A 12,505-nucleotide genomic window follows, 5' to 3' on the forward strand; every position below is an offset into this window, starting at 1 on the left:
ATCGGCGCAAACGTTCGGCTGCTTGTGTCCTTACTCCTCTATCCATAAAACCAATATCTCGGGAAACTATCTTTTGAGATACGCCAAATGTTAGAAAAGAAGATAGAATTAGGTGAAATATATAAGGAGGATGAGAGCGCGTCAAACCATAGTACGATTTGAAAGCGCATAGATGTAGCGGTGAAAAAAGTTTAGTGGCTACTTTCTTGTATTAAAAGTGTTAGTGGTATAATAGTGAATAAAAGAAATAATGGAAAACATCGAGCAGAACGAACGCGATCTGTTGGAGCGGTTCCGCCAAGTCACCACCTTGGGTGAATATTTTGCATGGGCGCTGCGCTGCGAGGAATTTATCAATTTGCTCGAAGAAAACAGCCGTAACAAGCGTCCGCGACTCTCGATTGGAAATAGACAATCTTTGGTGGCTAGAATCGCGCGACTCGAGGGTGCAAAAATTCGATTGCAGAAACAATTTATATCCAGTGGTGGTGAATACAGTGGCGACAATAACGCGGAAAGACTAGTTTGGCGAGAGATTGATACGGCGTTCGAGAGCCGCATCTTAACCGGTGCGGTAATAAACAATAATTACATCGAACCTCGTCAATTTCTCGAAGATGCCAAAGACATTGTGATCGAACACGTGCAGAAAGTGATGCAAAAACACATTAATGTAAAAGTGAACACCGTGTTTAATGGCGAGTTTGTGTCCGGTGATAAACGCGCTAACAAAAGTGTCAATACAAAAAACTATGAACTCTTTCGCACGTCCGATTTACACGAGTGGTACGAGCGCCGCGTTATCGAGCCCACGCTAGCATCGCTAGAAGAGTTTCAAGAACGCGATAGTGGTTGGGCGTTGTCACAAATAATTAACTTGACTATAAATATAAACAAGTATAATTCAATGCGCGCAGGGTGTTATCTAAACTTGCCGCGACAAATTGTGACAAAGAGAGCGGTGGTGAACGTGCGATCAACGGACAATGCGTGTTTCGCGTGGTCAGTGGTGGCCGCTCTGTACCCCGCCGAAAGAAATGTGACACGGGAATCTTCATATCCGCACTATACGACGGTGCTGAATCTCCAAGACATTGAGTTTCCAGTGACCATAAATCAAATTAAAAAGTTTGAACTAGCAAATAATATCTCTATCAATGTATATAGTATTGAGAATGACATCGTCCCGATTCGTCTTTCGGAGCAAAAGAAAGATAAGCATGTCAACTTGCTGTATGTGCAAGACAGCAACAGCGTTGGACATTTCGCGTGGATCAAGAATCTATCCCGCCTTGTGAACACGCAATTGAGCAAAAATGGTCACAAGAAATATATCTGCGATCGGTGTGTATATTTATTGCAAATTATATATTAAAATATAATTGTAAATAAAATTGTAATTTTTTTTTTCTTTCATAGATGCTTGCACTATTTCGGATCGGAGAACAAGTTGCAGTCACATACAGTAGACTGCGGAAAGATAAACGACTGCGCTATCCGGTTACCAAGCGATAAAGACAAGTGGTTATCGTTTGACAACTACAACAGAAAGGAGCGACTTCCGTTTGTAGTGTACGCCGACTTGGAATGCGTTTTGGCAAAGACCGAAGAAGCGACAAATTATCAACATCAACATCACAAGGTATTCAGCATCGCTTATTATATGATTGTTCGTACGACAACTCATTATCCGCGTATAATTCTCGCCGTAGCGTTGATTGCGTTTCATGGTTCGCTGAAGAACTTAAAAATTTAGCGTTACGTATAAAGACTGTTTTAACGACAAATGTTCCCATGGTAAATTTAACATTAGACGAGTGGAAAAAATTTCACAGCGCAACGCATTGTCATATATGCGAAAAACCATTCGTACAAGACGATACACGCGTACGCGATCATTGCCATCTGACTGGACGATACAGAGGTCCCGCGCACTCAAATTGCAATCTAAATTATAAAGAAACTTTTTGTATTCCAATAGTTTTCCATAATCTATCCGGTTACGACGCGCATTTCATTATCGAGGATATAGCTACAGCGTTCGAAGGGGAAATCGAATTACTTCCGATAACGAAGGAAAAATATATTTCATTTACAAAGACTGTTAAATTGACACAAGACAATTCGAAAAATCATATAAAATTACGTTTTATCGATTCATATAAATTTCTCGCTGCAAGTCTTGATAATTTAGCATCTTTTTTGAATAAAGAGAAACTAAAAATTTTACAATCGGAATTTCAAAATTTACCGACAGAAAATTTCAATCTATTAATACGGAAGGGTATCTTTCCATACGAATATATAGATTGTATCGACAAATTGCAAGATACATGTTTACCGCCGCGCGAATCATTTTACAGTTCTTTGACCGGTAGCACAATATCCGAGAGCGATTACGCGCACGCCGAGAACGTCTGGAACCGATTCTCCCTTAGAACGCTAGGCGAATATAGTGATCTATATTTAAAAATTGATGTCATGTTATTAGCAGATATTTTTGAAAACTTTCGCGACACTTGCATCGCGAGTTATGGACTCGACCCTGCATATTATTATACTCTTCCCGGGTATACATGGGATGCCATGTTAAAACATACAAATATAACATTCGAATTGCTTACCGATATCGATATGGTTATGTTTATCGAACGGGGAATACGCGGTGGTTTAAGTCAATGTTCTAATAGATACACTCATGCTAATAACAAGTACATGCAATCGTATGATCCGTCGAAACCATCATCATATTTAATGTATTTAGATGTAAATAATTTGTATGGATGGGCAATGTGCCAACCGTTGCCTTACGCCGATTTTCGATGGGTCGATGACATATCTAATTTTGATATATCATCTATCACGCTCGATTCGCCTATAGGCTATATCCTCGAAGTAGATTTAGAATATCCACAATGTCTTCACGACGCGCACACTGACCTACCGTTTTGCCCGACACGCGATAAACCACCCGGTAAGCGGGAAGATAAGCTGCTCGCTACATTATACGATAAAAAGCGTTACGTGATACACTACCGTAACCTGCAGCAATGTACGCATCACGGCCTTCAAGTTACAAAAATACATCGCATATTACAATTCACTCAATCCACATGGCTTCGCGGTTACATTGAACTTAATACGCAATTTAGAACGCAAGCAAAAAATGATTTCGAAAAAAATTTATACAAATTGATGAATAATGCGGTATTTGGCAAAACGATGGAAAATGTGCGTAATCGTGTCGATGTAAAATTATTGACAAAGTGGGACGGACGATACGGAGCAGAGGCGATGATTGCTAAACCAAATTTCCATAGCAGGAGCGTCTTTTCGGAAAATTTAATTGCTGTAGAATTACGTAAACTAGAAGTAAAATTTAACAAACCAATCTATGTTGGTATGTGTATACTCGACATATCGAAAGTATGTCTGTATGAATTTCACTACGAGTACATGTCACCGCTCTATCGTGACAGATGTCGGGTAATGTACACCGATACAGATAGTTTAATATATCATATTAAATGCGAAGACATTTAATATGACGTGTATGAAAATATGAAACGCGATATCGCTAGATTCGATACGAGCGATTATCCAATTGACAACGCGTACGGTATACCGCTTGTGAATAAAAAGGTGCCAGGTTTAATGAAAGATGAAAATAACGGTACGATAATGACTGAATTTGTAGGACTTAGAGCAAAAATGTATGCTTTGCGAGTAGATGGTAAGAAAGATACAAAAAAGGTTAAAGGTGTCAAAAGTAACGTTGTCGCGAGAACGATAACATTCAACGATTATACGCGGTGCCTGAATGAAGAGATTGAAATGACACGTAGTCAGTCATGTATTAGATCGAAATTGCATGAAGTATACACCATTCGCGAGACGAAAATTGCTCTAAGTCCGTACGACGATAAGCGGTATATCATACCTGATTCGACCGACACATTACCATGGGGACATTACCAGATACCCTTATAAAATATAATGTAATATAATGTATGTGTGATATAATGTTATGTAACATATGTATATGTATTTCATATAGTAACGGAAAGGATGTATTAATAAAGATCTTATATATTTTTATATGTTGTACATATTATATATTTTTTAATTTTTTAGTAATTAATAAATACAGTTTGTATGAATTAAATTGTATTATCCTTATGTATCCAAGAGTTGTGTGAATTGTCAAATCCCAGCCATTTCACGTAAACCTCGTCACCCCTCCTGCGCAGTACTTTCTCCACGAGATATACGTCCGGATAATTCGCGCTATGCAACTCGTGCTCGTAAAACGCTCCAGCGACAGATGTTTTGCGATAGTCCTTGAGTAGATAGGTTACGGGATTAGTACACTGCACTTTAACAATCTTAAAAACCTCCGTCGTCCAATTTGGCGTGTAACCCTTCTCAAAAAGTTTCTTGTACTTGCTAACGCGTACCGGGTCACCTACTTTGAATTTCGCCGGTGCGGCAATCTTTATGTTACTATATACTGTTTTTAAAAGTTTATCAGCGATCGCGAGGGTGACGTTGGCGGGTCGCATGCTGATTGTTCGGTGCTTGCGCGCGTTATAATCCGATACGAGCCGCGGCAACGCGTCGATCCACTTGTAAGTTCCATTCAGCGTAAACATCTTCCACATGTCGTTCTTCAGCGTGCGATTGAATCGCTCGACGACCGATGCTTTCAATACCGAATATGTAGAATAGTGATTGATGTTATGTTTCCGTATAAGCCGTTGCACGTCGGCGTTATAAAATTCTTTCCCCATATCGGTTTGCATGTTTCTCGGGCATCTCTTGCTATCTCGAATTATCTCGGCGATAGCGTCAGCCGTCTCGCTTCCAGCTTTACTCTTGAGTGGTATGGCCCACGCGTACTTGCTCAACACATCGATGACGGTGAGTATGTAGTGGTAACCTCTGTTGAAACGAGAGTACGGACGCATCTCGACGATGTCAGCTTGCCACAGGTCATCGTATCCCCGCACTATGACGTGTCTTCGGGGAAAATTTTTTCTCGCCGGCGCGTGCAGTTCGTTCACCAACTGCCGTCTCTCCAAACTATGTTGTTTCATCGCTTCGTCGGTTTTTCTCGATCGCCGTTTGTCGCTGCTTGTTTTAACGCTCATTTCCGTTCTTGACCCGTTCTTGAGCCGTTCGTAGCCGTTTCTGACCCGTTCGTAGCCGTTCTTGACCCGTTCTTGAGCCGTTCTTGAGCCGTTCTTGCGTTGTTTACTTCCGTTCTTGACCCATTCGAAAATCGTTCTTGATTCGTTCGCAGCCTTGTTCACAGTCGTTTCTAACCCGTTCGTAGCCTCTCCTGACCCGTTCGCAGCCGTTACTGACCCGTTCGCAGCCCTGCTTGAGTTGTTTGTAGCCTTGTATGTAGTCTTTAATGACTTGTTCGTAGCCTCGTTCGCAACCCTGCTTGAGTTGTTCGTACCCTCGTTCGCAGCTGTTGCTAGGCCGTTCACTACCACTACCACTCATTGTAGTTAGATAGCAGTTCGATAATCCTTCGTAGCCGTTCGATAATTGTTCGTAGCCGTTCGATAATTGTTCGTAGCCTTTCGATAATTGTTCGTAGCCGTTCGATAACCGTTTGATAGCCGCTCCTAACCCGTTCACTGCTGCTCATTCAAGTTGATAGCCGTTTCTGAGTTAGCGTTAGCCGCGCGTTGAAGTTCGTTTATCACAATCTGTATTGCCCGCACATCCTTCTCGAACGAAGTCAGCTTCTCATCTGATTCTTTCTGTTGATTCATCAATCTTTTAACGCAGGATTCCACATACAGTTTGTTGACGGCATCAGTGTCAGCTTCAGGTTGCGCTACACGACGAATCTTGCGCGATCTTGCATCATAGTCTGTAGCGACACGACACAGAGCGTTTCCGCGCACGTACCTTTTCACCAATCTATCCCAATGATCGCTTGTGCCGGTTGCATCATTTCTTGGTTCGAATAATCCAAATTTGTTGATAGGCATTTTTTTTTTTCCCCCGATACGAGTGACGCTGATCGACTGATTAGATTTGTCGAGACACCATTCAATTTATAATAATGCCTGCTTCGCGAAGTTCCTCGATGATCGACAGGATCTCATTGTCGTGAGCGTTGTGGCCAGCTCGGCGCGAAGCGTCCAGCAATCGTACCCGATCCACTAGCTCGTTGGGGTCATCCCAGTGTATGTAATCGATTTTATTGTCGGTTAGTGCCATCGCGTGAGGCATGAATACTCCCTTTCCAGATTTTTTCTTTTCAATCGATATCAATGGTGCGATTATATGTTTGTACTTGTATCCCCTGTTGCTTCGTAATTGACCTTGTGTGTCATAATTGCGTTTATGTGCGTTCGTCGCCAATAATATGCTCTTGTATTTATACATATCATCCTCCGTGTAAATGTCATCATCGGGAATTCTCTTGAAGATCAATTCGTATAATCCTGGTGTACCAATGTACTTCACTTCGTCTATAATTATAGAGTCATGTTTGTCAATGTCGAATCGTTTGTTACCGAGACGCATTTCATCCTTGTCGAAATAGACACCGTACACGTGATCGATTTTCCTTTCTTTGTCGCCACCGAGGAGAGTGCTCATGTACTCTTGTCCCAGTGGTCCCAAGTGCTGTCGCAACATTTCTTGACCTTCCAGCGTTTGTAATGTGTTTCGAACAAACGATGTTTCGAGCGTGCTGCCCGAGGTTTCGAAAACATTTTCGTTTGCGAGTGTTTCGGGTATCATAGGTTGTACGATTCTCGTTGTCGCGAACGGTGTAGAGCTTATCATCGGTTCATCCAATAAAGCATTCGATGTACGCGGTGTCGATGAGCGATTCGGGTTTGACCGTTTCCTCTTTTTCGGTGTCGCATCATCCTTCTCCTCTTCCTCCTCCTCCTCCTCCTCCTCCTTGTACCGCTTGATGGGTAAGATTTTAATCTTTGCGGTACTTTCCGGCTCGTTTTTCACCGCGATCGAGTTGTCGACAATCTTTTGTAGCGGCTCAATAATAGGTCTAAAATGGGTCTTGACCGCGATATCGTCATCGATCTTACCGGTCTTCAAAGCGCGATGTTTCTTGCGGATTGCTTCACTCGTTTTCGCAATCTCCTTCGCTATCTTTTCACGTTCGCGAATATTATCGTTCTCAGCCATGTCGGTAGAGTGTCGAACGCTCGTGTTTCACCTCTCTCGACAGAACATCGGCAACGACTAATTGTTTTGCGGTATCGCGAACACGTTAAATCCGTTTCTGTATCGGCCGTTCGTAAGCGAGCTATCCTTATCTATCACTAGAAATCCATACTTTTGCTGCCAACAAGTACGACATAATTCACTGAAATCCTCATATGACATGTCGGTATTCACGTGATCGTTGTACACATGTTTCAAGTTGGTACCGTCCTGTTTAAACAAGATTAGCAGGTTTGCGTTGTCGCGTATAAGATGTTTCGGTATTCTTGCATATGTCTGACAGAGATAGAAGCAGTCGACGTTCGAGTGGCGTCCCATTGAAAAGTACTCTCTTATCGTATTTTGTTTGTCACACGCCACGTCATCGAAAACGAAAATCGAGTTTGGACATGCTTCGCTCGGTGGAATGACGTCACTGTTATTGGAGAATGTAAAATAGCCGATTTCATCGATCGACGTCAACAAATTCTCCAGATACCGATATTTTAGCTGTTGCAGCGACTTTGAGTACACGTACACATTTTCAAAGCGGACGCCGTGCGGGCTTTCTATCAAACTAATCAACACGTTAGTTTTACCGCAATTCGAGGGGCCGCAAACGATCGCGCGTATAGTAGTCGGCAGTATCGTACCGTGTCTACGCATCTCCGCGTTGTCCCCCATCGATCGTAATCTGGCGTCGTAATTCGTCACGCGTATCGCGAAAGGTTGTCGCACGAAATTCATGTTCACACTCCTGACTGGATCGAACGTCTGCCTATTTATAGCTGCGCGGAACTGCGAATTGCTCAGTAACGAAAAAATGTTTGTCTTGCTATCAAGCCCTTACGATATTTGTAATTTGAGCGCCGAACAGCTACAATTTGTGTCGAAAACAGTTTTATTGCGAATGTGCGGCAATTACGTTCACTGCGTGTGGGACAAGCTTCCGGAACATATAAAGGCGGATTTGGAGGTTCAAACTTATCGCCGCTGTTTCGAACATTACAATCGACCGTGGCAGCGAACGCACATTGACGGTCCAGCACCGATGATAAAAGATTGCAGCGAATGTCAACGAAAATAGGTAGAGGCCTATTAAATCAGGCAATAAACGCACTTCCGATCGAATTCCATATCCTCGGCTATCAGTTTGGCAATCGGTCCGGGCACGCGACTACAAAAGCGATTAGCCAGAGGCGATCGAGGTATCAACCCATTGGACGCGACGTGCCGTGAACACGATATAGCGTACTCTCGAAGCAACGATCTCATCGAGAGACACGCGGCAGATAGGATACTCGCCAAAGAAGCGCAAACTCGCATCGTTGCGAGAGATTCGACTCTCGGTGAGAGAGCCGCCGCCACAGCTGTCTGGGCAGCGATGAAAGCCAAGATGAAGTTCGGTATGGGCCTGAAGACGACAAAGATGAAGACGAAGAAAAAGATGGCGAAGAAACGAATACTTCCGGTAGCGAAACGTGGGGGTGTATTGCCGATTCTACCAATGTTGGGTGCGCTCGGATCTCTGGTTGGTGGAGCGGCTGGTGTAGCGAAGATGGTGAACGACGGAAAAGCTGCACAACGTCAGTTGCAAGAGATGCTACGTCACAATCGCGCCATGGAAGGTCACGGATTGTATCTCGCTCCATACAAACACGGACGAGGAGTTTCAACGAGAAAAAAGGGGAAAAAAAAAAAAACGTCAAAGAGACGCTAAAAATGCCTCAGGGCGTAACTACCAACATACAATTGCTACAACTGGCAAAACGTATGCACATTCCGTATTTTAGAGGTGTTTTCATGCGTGATTCATTACCAATCGGTGGTATATATCGAAACGAGAGCGGCATCGTAAATTTGGATAACGCTAAAGGATCGGGTACTCATTGGGTAGCGTATACAAAGAGGGGGGATCGCGCTATATATTTTGACAGTTTCGGCAATCTTCGACCGCCGAATGAATTGGTGCGATATTTAAATGTGACAAAGATACAATACAACACCGGCTCACATCATTTACCTGCCGATCATCGTGCGGAGCATTACGGATTTAACGTTACGCGTTGTCGACCAGGACAGACGATTGCTCGATTTTCGAGGAGAAGAGATCACCATTAGATTGCACGTACGACGACGACAGCGATAACGTACGTGTGTGGTGTATGAGATGCTCGTGTTGAACGGATCGAAAGACACGAGAAATAACACAATCTTTACGGAGCCAGCGACAAGAACAACAACGTCGACATTCACTAATATCCAATCATCCGGTTGCACTAAGAAAAAGAAACTGAACGCATCAAACGTTGCGTTTTTACAATCTTTGGGATTCGCGGTGCGAAACATCTGAACAATGACCGACATCCTCAACATTGGAGACGAGCCAATCTTCGACGATCGCATCGTCAAGATCGAGACTCACACGTACAACCCGTTCGCTAACACAACATTCGGACACAGTGATGAGATAAGAATACCCATACAACAACAGGATCTGTATACGTTGCCGTATGAAAGCTTCCTATACATCGAGGGAGAACTAAAGATAAATAAACCAGCCGAAGGATCTGCTGTGATACTGGGAAATAATTGTGTCGCATTCATGTTCGATGAGATTCGATACGAACTCGATGGCGTGGAGATTGATCGCAACAGAAACGTGGGAATAACAAGTTTGCTCAAAAACTATGTAACGATATCATCTGATAGAAGCGTGATTATGAGAAACGCCGGCTGGACTGATCCGACTACTGCAAATGGAAACTTCAATTTTTGCGTACCGCTCTACATGTTATTGGGATTTTGCGAGGATTACAGACGAGTGGTGATGAACGCTCGTCATGAGTTAATCTTAATACGATCGCGCAACGACAACAATTGTCTGGTTGGAGATTCGACGCTGGAGCCTGTGATCAACATATTCAAGATACAATGGCGAATGCCACATGTGTTATTGAGCGAGATTAAGAAGCTGTCGATGCTGCGCGCTCTGGAAAGCGGACATTACCTCAGCATGGGTTTTCGCTCGTGGGATCTGTATGAGTATCCGCTATTGCAGCGTACAACCAAGCATTCATGGGCCATTAAGACAGCGACTCAGCTGGAGAAGCCACGATATGTTATCTTCGCTCTGCAGACAGGTCGGAAAAACATCATGTCTGAAGATATGAGTCGATTCGACGATTGCAAGATGACCAATGTGAAACTCTATCTGAACTCGGAATGTTATCCGTACGACGATATGAATCTGGATTTCGATAAAAACAGATGGTCGATTCTGTACGATACGTATGCGCGTTTCTGCAAGAACTATTATGGATACGAGTATCTCGAGCCGAGTCTCACCGTCTCAATGTTTCTACGTAACGGTCCGTTCGTGATCATCGATTGTTCTCGATAAAACGAATCGGTCAAGAGCGCAACCGTGGATGTGAGATTGGAATTCGAGTGTAAGGAGAATGTGCCGATGAATACCACTGCGTACTGTCTCATCATACACGATCGCGTGATCCAGTACAACCCGTTGACCAATGTTGTGCGCAAAATCACTTAAACGCATCAACAATTTAGAGAGAGGGGGAAGCATAGCAGAATATAAATCAAAGTGTTATGAGATGGTTGTCATTCTTCTTTTTTAACTGATACATCGAAGAGAGAGAGATCTCGTCATGTCCGTACCAACGTTTATGGATCTACAGGGGTTTATCCTCAATAAACAATTCATTGTAAAGGAAGCGGCAATCCTGAGAAGAGGATTTATTTTGTCACATTATTTTTTCGCATGTCCTGTACCATGGAGTGTACTCATAAAATCGGAGAGACACCAAGCCTCATGGTTGACTCGAAATCATCATGGATTGCAATGGGAAGATGGAAACGTTCCATACAGCATGGCTCAGCGTTTGATTACAACAGCTATCGTTGGTGGACCACATGAAGAAGAAGAAGAATCCATTCTCGTATATGTAAAAGGACTTGAGAAGCGAGAATGGTTAGCCGATATATTGGATGATGCGGGAAACGGTTTCATTATTGAGACCTTGGATGCTGATTACGATGATATCGAGTCTCTAAATAATCTATATGTTAAAAACACTATGCGATGTGGAAAACATGTTAAGAATTGCGCATTACAAAATGTATTCAAAATATTTAACTGGTGGTCGCAACGCCAGAAAGAATTGCAAGATTTGGAAAAATAAAATATTTAAACATTAATGTGTTTTATCTCTTATTCCCCTTCCCCAATCCTTTCCTCACGAATCGTTTCTAAGAATTCTTTTTTTATCCGAGCGCCGTTTCCCCTTCTCCTAAATTTCATAGCGCTAATAGTATTCTAGAATCTCCCACCATATTTACCCCACTACTTTTTAAAATAAGCGTCACGTATATTCTTAATTTTATACGATCAGTGTAGCGTTAACCGTTCATACTGGTGGTTCACTTTTAAAATCTGGAAATATGTACTACGCTAAAAGAAGCAGTGGCTCCGGCAGACGTGTGAATAATTACGTCCCGAGTCGTGATGACACTCCATCGTTTGAGAATAAATGTGACGAGTAAGTTTAACTTTTTCTATTTTTCTATTTTTGTCTTTATATTTTTACAAATTGTATTATTTTTCAAACTAATTTCATTTTTACAGCATTTCGTTGGAGCGTCGTGCGGTTCGTATACTAGGCAGACGATACGCATTGACGGCTACGGAATTTAAATTCCTCGAAATTGGTATCAAAGTGGATCTACCGAGTTACGTGGAAATCGCCATAGGAGATCATCGAGGAAAGGAACTGATACTATCTCTCGAAGCGTGGAAAGGACTCTACGAGCAACGTCACAATATTCAGAATCTGCTTCGAAACGATTTTAAAGATGCCTACAGTTTTATAAGCGTTGGACCGTTAACAGTGCGAGTTCGTACGATTAACGACGCCAAGTTAATAAGTCTTGAATCTTCAAATGTATGCATGATGATGATCGAATCGACGTTACACCGTATGTTCGATCTCGATCCATGCATTGATGTAACTTTTGACCGATTGGTTAAAATTACCAATACAGTCGATATCAAGTTTACGCAATTTTCAAATATCGCGTCCAATGTAACGAATCCTAAAGAAGTATCAAATGTAATACGCGCTAGCGACGCCTTCAACAAGCATCAGCTCATCGATTGCGAGCTGACAGCTTTAGTTTTTAGTCCATAATATGTAAGAAAAAAAAAAAAAAAAATATTTAAAAGAATAAAGAGTTTTTAAGTCTAAATTATGATGTAATTTCTTTGCATGCATTTCCATTCTCCATC

Source organism: Prenolepis imparis, unplaced genomic scaffold (assembly GCF_030444845.1).
Source record: "Prenolepis imparis isolate NDT839.2.m4 unplaced genomic scaffold, iyPreImpa1.0 SCAF_26, whole genome shotgun sequence".
Taxonomy (NCBI): domain Eukaryota; kingdom Metazoa; phylum Arthropoda; class Insecta; order Hymenoptera; family Formicidae; genus Prenolepis; species Prenolepis imparis.